Consider the following 9,534-nt stretch of genomic DNA (forward strand, 5'->3'; position numbering starts at 1 on the left):
CGCCTGAACTGCCCGTCTGCCCAGCGGCGCCTGAACTGCCCGTCTGCCCAGCGGCGCCTGAACTGCCCGTCTGCCATACGCCGTCTGAACTGTCCGTCTGCCATGAGCCTGCAAAGCCGCCCGTCTGCCATGAGCCTGCAAAGCCGCCCGTCTGCCATGAGCCTACAGAGCCGTCCGCCAGACAGGAGCCGCTAGAGCCGTCCGCCAGACAGGAGCCGCTAGAGCCTTCCGCCAGACCGGATCAGCCAGAGCCTTCCGCCAGACCGGATCAGCCAGAGCCTTCCGCCAGACCGGATCAGCCAGAGCCTTCCGCCAGACCGGATCAGCCAGAGCCTTCCGCCAGACCGGATCAGCCAGAGCCTTCCGCCAGACCGGATCAGCCAGAGCCTTCCGCCAGACCGGATCAGCCAGAGCCTTCCGCCAGCCATGACCGTCCAGAGCCGTCAGCGAGCCATGACCGTCCAGAGCCGTCAGCGAGCCATGACCGTCCAGAGCCGTCAGCGAGCCATGACCGTCCAGAGCCGTCAGCGAGCCATGACCGTCCAGAGCCGTCAGCGAGCCATGACCGTCCAGAGCCGTCAGCGAGCCATGACCGTCCAGAGCCGTCAGCCAGCCATGACCGTCCAGAGCCGTCAGCGAGCCATGACCGTCCAGAGCCAGCCAGCCAGGATCTGCCAGTCATTCTGGTGTTGCCCCTCATTCTGGTGTTGCCCCTCATTCCGGTGTTGCCCCTCATTCCGGTGCTGCTCCTTATCCTGATTATGCCCCTTAATTTAGGTGGGGTTATTTGGAGGGTGGGCATTGTGAGGGGGATAAAGAAGCGGGGATTGATTATGGTGGGGTGGGGACCTTGCCCTCAGCCTGAGCCACCACCGTGGACAGATGCCCACCCAGACCCTCCCCTAGACTTTTGGTGGTGCGTTCGGAGTACGCACCTTGAGGGGGGGGGTTATGTCACGTTCCTGACCTATTTTTATGTTATTTTGATTATGTTTAGTTGGTCAGGGCGTGAGTTGGGGTGGGCATTGTATGTTGTGTGTGTTTTGTTTAGTCTATGGGTGTTGTATTGTGTATGGGATAGATAATTGTGAGGTTGTCTAGTTATGTCTATGGCTGCCTAGATTGGGTCTCAATCAGAGACAGCTGTCATTCATTTGTCTCTGATTGGGAGCCATATTTAAGGTAGCCATAGGCAGTAGGCTTTTGTGGGTAGTTGTCTTGTTTAACGTTTGTTGCTTGTCTGTGCACTTGCGTTATTTAGCTTCACGATCATTTGTTGTTTTGTTTGTTTGTATAGTGTTTTCGTTTCATGTTCATCTTCGTTCATTTAATTAAAAGAAGATGGCTTATTTTCCTCATGCTGCGTTTTGGTCCGAATCTCTTCCACACGATCGTGACATACACATACACATATGCATACATATACACATATATACATACACATACCTATATAGACATACATATATATATTTTTTAATATACCTTTATTATTCCCCTTAAACCCTACCACCCTTCCGCCAATTGGAGTAAACGAATAAACAATAACACTTAGGCTTCTACCTTCAGTTTATACATCTTATACAGATTTTACAGAAACAATCTATTTTACAATAGTTATATTTTGTTTGTTTTTAGTCCTTCCTCTATTTCTGATGTCCATCCAGTTTGATTTATATTTGTAACTGTGTTATTTCACAAAATGTCTGAACCTATATACATTTTACAGACCCCGTATGTTTTACATTGGATATCTTGTTATTAGTCCCATCCTTCAGCTCCATTCAACCCCTCCCATCTGTCTCTCAACACCATCCATTTTGGATTTCTATTTGCCATATATTTTTCAATTGTCATATATTTTTCAATTTTTCAACTGTACTGAACCTTTCTATTCTCATAGCTTCTACATATTGTAAAAATGAACATAATTATTTTTTTATTTTTTTTAAATGAACATTTTTGATAAAATAATTATTATATTGTTGATTGATTGACTATGGCTTTTCAAATCATCCAGTATTGCCATCTGCAGCGTTAGTTCTAGGCAAATGTTGCAACTCTTCAGCCATTCCTGGACCTGTGACCAAAAACGAGCTACATATGGACAATACCAAAATAAATGATCTAATGACTCTGCCTACTCACAGCAAAATCTGCAGAGCTGGGAAGATTGTATCCCCCATATATATAACATTCTATTGGTTGCAAGAATTTTGTATAGTAATTTAAATTGAAAAATTTGAAGTTTTGAATCCAGCGTTGTTTTGCGTATCAATTCATAAACCATGTGCCATGGAATGGGTACATCGAAAATCTCTTCCCAACTATTTTGCAATTTATATGGCACAGCTGTCAGTTTTTTGGTCCTTAAATGAAATTGGTATGTGTTTTTATTTATCACACTTTTCTTTAACCATTTATGTTCTTTAATACAGGGCCGACATACAAGTTCCTTACTTTTTCCCCCTTCTACTTGCCTCTTCCATTTTTGTGGTAATGCTGCAATTAATTGGTTGTAATTTTGGGTAGAGCAGACATTTCCATATGTCTGTGTTAGCTGCATGTGTCACATAACTCCACCAGTCCTATTTATGATATCATTCACTGAAATTATTTTTAAAAGTAAAAAATAATTCGAAAAATACGTTTAAAAAATAAATAAATTAGTATATTTGAGTTCAACTACAATATTTGTTGTATTATTTGTTCTGTCTTTTCAGGTGGATGAAACTGAAATTGCAACCAACTTTCTAAGGCTTGTTTTGAAAAATTACGATATTTTGGAGATTATTTCCTTTTCAAACAACCGAAAGTGAGCAGGTGTAATCTGAAAAAAGGGAAAAAGGCCATTCTTGAACATAGGATGAGACATTCTAACAATTTACTAGAAAACCAGTTTGGATTTAAGTATAACTTTTGTATGACTGATGCCTTTAGTGAGAAGTCTAATGCTTTAATATGTAATAATTTCTGCCCTCCGAATTCATATTCGTTATATAAATAGGCCCTTTTAATTTTGCCTGGCTTGCCATTCCAAATAAAATTTAACATTGGAGTGAGATCATTTCCTTCTTTTGGGATTTGTATACTGAGTATGTCCACATCTCCGTCAGACTATTTAATTGGTAAACTACATAGTAATGTAAAATTTACATTTTTTAGTGATCCATGACGTAAAATGTCACTTGGTTTTAATCCAGAGAGGATAGCAAAAGTATCTAGATCCTCTATGAGGCCGTGGAGAGATTCTAATTGTGGTTTTAAAAGAAAACATGAATCATCAGCGTACAATGACACCTTGGTTTTTAAGCCACGGATTTCTAATCCCTTAATATTATTGTTTGCTCTAATTTTAACAGCTAACATTTCGATGGCAATAAATGGATATGCCGATAGTGGACAACCTTGTTTTACTCCTCTAGATAGTTTAAAACTTTCTGAGTTGTAGCCATTATTGACTATTTTACACCTAGGGTTACTATACATAACTTTTACCCATTTTATAAGAGATTCCCCAAAATTGAAATATTCTAGGCATTTATATATAAACTCCAGTCGTACTTTATCAAAAGCCTTTTCAAAATCAGCTATGAAAACCAGGCCTGGTGTCCCCGATATTTCATATTATTCTATTGTTTCCAGTACTTGTCTTATATTATCTCCAATGTATCGTCCATGTAAAAAACCTGTCTGATTAGGATGAATATCTGACAATACTTTTTTAATTCTATGCGCCAAGCATTTTGCTAGGATTTTTGCATCACAACACTGAAGTGTAAGAGGGAATTTACAGATAATTCATTATATGTGTGAGGTAAAAAGATGAGGTAATCATTCAAAAATCATGTTGAACAATATTGCACACAGAGTGAGTCCATGCAATTTATGTGACTTGTTAAGCAAATTTTTACTCCTGAACTTATTTAGGCTTGCCATAAAGGGGTTGAATACTTATTGACTCAAGCCATTTCAGCTTTTCATTTTTTATAAAAATTGTAAAAATGTCTAAAACCATAATCCCACTTTGACATTATGGGGTATTGTGTATAGGCCAGTGACACAAAATCTAAATTTAATCCATTTAAAATTCAGGCTGTAACATAACAAAATTGTGGGAAAAGGCAAGGGGTGTGAATACTTTCTGAAGGGACTGTACTTCTGGCCAAACTGGGAAATACTTTTCCAGTCATTAGTCCACCATCAAGTGGCCATCTTCAGTAATGGACTACCAATAATTGCCAATCAGACAGATTTTTCATTGTGTCACAATCTAACCCCTTACAGGGTTTGGTATTGTTGTTGCTAGCCCACCACAGTACAAATATTTTTTAACTAGCCAATTATTTTCACCATTTGTTTCAACATTGTTTTTCAAGACAAACCCTAAAAAAGAAACTAAATTGACATTTTCAACCATGTAGGTCTGGGTTTCCCAAACTCGGTCATTGCCCCCCCCCCCCTGTGTGCACGTTTTGGTTTTTGCTCTAGCACTACACAGCTGATTCAAATAACAAACTCATCATCAAGCGTTGACTATTTGAATCAGCTGTGTAATGCTAGGGCAAAAACCAAAACGTGTTTGGGAAACCCTGGTGTAGGTGACAGCTAATCAGGGTTAACAACCTTTTCAGAAATAATATTTCACTAATTCATTACCTCACTGAGCCTGACAGTACAGTTGAATAGTCATTAACTGAATTTCAGGATCACCAGTTCTAATGTCAATTGCTTTCAAAAAGAAGCTTAGGGCATCATCAGAGTAAGATTGTTTTCCCTTTTTCACAAGATTTTTATACTTTTCCTCTGTCACAGCCGGTGAATCACCGGTGTTGTTTACACCTTCCGCAGTCTGCAATGTGGCATCTTTGCCACTGGCACATTGGTCCATTCTTTCACCAGAAGCAAGTTCAGGATCACCTGTAGATTCCTCCAAAGAACTTTCATCTTCCTCTCCCATTTCAGATTTTTCAGCAACATACATTGACCCACTTCCACCTTTCTCTTCGGTCTCAGTGTTGAAGGTTTCCCATGTGGGTTCTTCCTTTTCCGTGAGAGACTCCTCATGAGATCCAGTCACCTCCCTTGCCTCACGAAATCCAGTTACCTCACTTTCCTCACTTGCATCATCAGTGTGCACATGTGAAAGCTCAGCTTCTATGTCCTCATTGAGTTCTTCCACATTCTCAATCACTGAATCAACAAATGAACATCTTAAGGCCAAAGAGGTATTCCCTCAAAATATTTTCCTGGCTTTAAAGGAACTGGATCCAGATTTAACTGTTTTTGGTGTGGAGGATCCCATACCTTTGAATGATTTATCCAATTCAGTGTTCATCAAATGAGGCCTTTCATCTTCCTCAACATCATCCTCTGCACTATCGTAAATTACAGCTGCTCTTTCCTTTTTCTTGACAGAAGTAATGAACGAGTTCTCTACAGTGTCGTCTGCTTTAGAAACAGGAGAGTTGACATCATGCACATCTGCTCCATTCTGTTCAACAGCTCCATTCACAGACACAGAGGGCTCATCATCTAAATTTAAGTTGACATCCATCTCTAGCTGGAAACCTGAATTCCCTTCGACAGACTCGGATTACTTCTCTGAAAACATATCACTAGCACTGTCCAATAACTGTAGATTGAAATTTCCTTCAAAAGACTCAAGTTCAGCATCCACTTTTGGAGATGTTTCTGCATAACTTTCTAGGCTTGTACTGGAGATCTGTAGTAGCATAGAAAGTCTTTGATTCTTCAGGGATTTGACAGGTGAGATCTTCTGGTCGATTGTGGAGTCTTGGTGAAGTGACAAGTTCTGCCATTGTTGGGAACCATTTCCATTTTGCTGTATGTCTTATTCAACTTCAGAGGTAACATATCCCAGACTTGTACCATGCTCCATGGCAACAATTGTCACGCCCTGACCTTAGAGATCCTTTTTTTGTCTCTATTTTGTTTTGGTCAGGGTGTGATTTGGGTGGGCATTCTATGTTCTGTATTTCTAGGTTTTGTATTTCTTTGTTTCTGGCCGAGTGTGGTTCCCAATCAGAGGCAGCTGTCTATCGTTGTCTCTGATTGGGGATCATACTTAGGCTGCCCTTTTCCCTCTTTCTGTGTGGAATCTTGTTCTTTGTTTGTGTGCAGGGAGTTTGAACATCGAAGCTGTTCGGTCGTTGTATTCGTTATTGTTTTGTCCTGTTTTAGTTTCACTTCGTGATTAAATTATGTGGAACTCTAAGAACGCTGCGCCTTGGTCTCTTCCTTCCGACGACACCCGTTACAACAATACCATCCTTCTTTTCTGTTGACACATCCAAAACCCCTTGAACAGAAGCGTCAATTGCCTCACCATCCGATAAAACCTCTTCAAGAGACTTGTCTATGGGAGAATGATGGTTGCTCTTTATTAACTTTTCCTCAGTCGCAATTGTCACAGCGGGTCCCAAAATCTCAATGCTTTCATCTACAGCTAGATCAATTAATTTGTTACTCAGATTGTGGATATCTTCCTTGTCACCAGACCCAGACTGTCCACCAACGCAGTGGAGTTGTTGAAGTTGTGGTTATGTTTAGGAGAGGAGGGACTGGGTTTTTCATCCATTGGCTTCTTCTCAGTTGACCCCACTGTATAGTGTTGAGGGGGTTTCCACAGCCATGCCGGCTCTGTAAGACTCAATGCTCTCAGCAAGCTGCTGATGCAACTCAGACTCAGCCTTCATCAGCTCCTGAGCTTTCTGCCCCCCGTTCTCTATGTGCTTTTGAGCTTCCTGATCCTCAGGGTCATCATCGTTGTTTTCTACTTCATGTGAGAACATGAGGTCATGATCAGAGATTCCAAACTTCTCCATGGAGTGAAGGTGGGTGATGTGTTCATCCAACTTTGGATCTGTGTGTCTTTGTCTCGAGTGCGGTGACTGTAGCTGCATCTGTGTGGATGAGGATTGAGTGTCTTGTAGCGTGAAGAGTTCTTTCAGATCTTGTTTGCTGAAGTACCGGGATGGATTTTTCCCCCCCGGTCTGATCAAGGACTCTTTGAACACCTGCCATCTGTAGATTTTCTCCTCCACTGTACCACAAGTGGACATCTGCTCCATTCTGTTCATTCCATTCTGTCCAATCTAGCATAGTAACAACTACCTAGCGGCTTCCCTGTTTCATCTATTGCTGTTCACTCGACCCTATGATCACTTGGCTACATAGCTGATGCCTGCTGGACTGTTCATTAATCACTGTACTCCATTTTGTTTATTTTTGTTTATCTGTCGGCCCCAGCCTCAAACTCAGGCCCTGTGTGTAGTTAACTGACCCTCTCTGCCCGTTCATCGCCAATTTACCTGTTGTTGTTGTCTTAGCTGATTAGCTGTTGTTGTCTTACCCGTTGTTGTCTTAGCTAGCTCTCCCAATCAACACCTGTGATTGCTTTATGCCTCGCTTTATGTCTCTCTCTAATATCAATATGCCTTGTATACTGTTGTTTAGGATAGTTATCTGTCACGCCCTGGCCTTAGTTATCTTTGTTTTCTTTATTATTTTAGTTAGGTCAGGGTGTGACATGGGATGTATGTGTTTTGTATTGTCTAGGGGTTTTGTATGTTTATGGGGCAGTGTCTAGTCTAGGTGTATGTATGTCTATGGTTGCCTGGATTGGTTCTCAATTAGAGACAGCTGTCTATCGTTGTCTCTGATTGGGAACCATATTTAGGCAGCCATATTCATTGGGTAGTTCGTGGGTTATTGTCTATGTCTATGTTGCATGTTAGCTCATTGTTTGTTTAGCTTCACGTTCGTCGTTTATTGTTTTGTTTAGTTTGTCAAGTGTTCTTTTCGTGTCATTAAAAGAAGAATGTATTCTAACCACGCTGCGCTTTGGTCCTCCTCTCTTCCACGTTACGACGATCGTTGCAGAATAACCCACCAACAAAGGACCAAGCAGCGTGGTAAAAGGCAGCAGCAGCGATCGCAGGACTCATGGACTTGGGAGGAAATTCTGGACGGCGGAGGACCCTGGGCACAATCTGGAGAATATCGCCGCCCTCGTGAAGAGCTGGAGGCAGCTAAAGCCGAGAGGCGGTGGTATGAGGAGGCAGCACGGAAGCGCGGCTGGAAGCCAGAGAGGCAGCCCCAAAAATGTATTGGGGGGGGCTCTCGGGGAGTGTGGCGAAGTCAGGTAGGAAACCTGCGCCAACTCCCCGTGCTTACCGTGGAGAGCGAGAGTACGGGCAGACACCGTGTTATGCGGAAGAGCGCATGGTGTCTCCTGTACGTGTGCATAGCCCGGTGCGGTACATCCCAGCTCCTCGTATCGGCCGGGCTAGAGTGGGCATCGAGCCAGGTGCCATGAAGCCGGCTCAACGCATTTGGTCTCCAGTGCGTCTCCTCGGGCCGGTGTCCATGGCACCAGCATTACGCATGGTGTCCCCGGTTCGCCAGCACAGCCCAGTGCGGGCTATTCCACCTCGCCGCACTGGCCGTGCTAAGGGGAGTATTCAACCAGGTAAGGTTGGGCAGGCTCGGTGCTCAAGAGCTCCAGTACGCCTTCACGGTCCGGTCTATCCGGTGCTACATCCTCGCCCCAGCCCAGTACCACCAGTGCCAACACCACGCACCAGGCTTCCTGTGCGTCTCCAGAGCCCTGTACGCCCTGTTGCTGCTCCACGCACTAGCCTTGAGGTCTGCCCAGCGCCGTCAGGTCTGTCCGGAGCCGCCAGAGCCGCCCGTCTGTCCTGAGCCGTCAAAGCCGCCCGTCTGTCCTGAGCCGCTAGAGCCGTCAGTCAGGAGCCGCCAGAGCCGCCCGCCAGTCAGGAGCCGCCAGAGCCGCCCGCCAGTCAGGAGCCGCCAGAGCCGCCCGCCAGTCCGGAGCCGCCCCTCAGCGGGGGATGTATGTGTTTTGTATTGTCTAGGGGTTTTGTATGTTTATGGGGCAGTGTCTAGATGAAAGATACATGTTTAACATATAATTAAAGATAAACATCTTGTGAATCCAGCCAACATGTCCGATTTTTAAAATGTTTTACAGCGAAAACACAACATATATTTATGTTAGCTCACCACCATATCCAAAAAAACACAGCCATTTTTTCACAGCAAAGATAGCTTTCACAAAACCCACAAATAGAGATAAAATTAATCACTAACCTTTGAACAACTTCATCAGATGACACTCATATGACATCATGTTATACAATACATTTATGTTTTGTTCGATAATGTGCATATTTATAGCCACAAATCGTGGTTTACATTGGCGCCATGTTCAGAAATGCCTCCAAAATAGCCAGAGTAATTACAGAGAGCCACGTGAAATACAGAAATACTCAACATAAAACTTTGATGAAAGATACATGTTGTACATATAATTAAAGATACACTGGTTCTTAATGACACAATCCCAAATATATTTTTTTCCTTTTACTGCTCGTGATTCACTAATTATTATTTTAATTCCCATGATTCGATTCACCACGATTGAACCGAACTCCAACTATTACAATGGCCAAGCGAATCATAAGATTCGTCAAAAATAATTGTTTTAAAGAA

General features: G+C 43.0%; 1 pseudogene; it reads right to left on the reverse strand.

Annotated features, from left to right (window-relative positions):
- Positions 1 to 4,657: 4,657 nt before the first annotated feature.
- Positions 4,658 to 7,091, reverse strand: LOC139565937 (DNA excision repair protein ERCC-6-like; annotated as a pseudogene).
- Between the last annotated feature and the right edge of the window lie 2,443 nt (positions 7,092 to 9,534).

The sequence above is a fragment of the Salvelinus alpinus genome, chromosome 1 (genome assembly GCF_045679555.1).
Source record: "Salvelinus alpinus chromosome 1, SLU_Salpinus.1, whole genome shotgun sequence".
NCBI classification, from domain to species: Eukaryota; Metazoa; Chordata; class Actinopteri; order Salmoniformes; family Salmonidae; genus Salvelinus; species Salvelinus alpinus.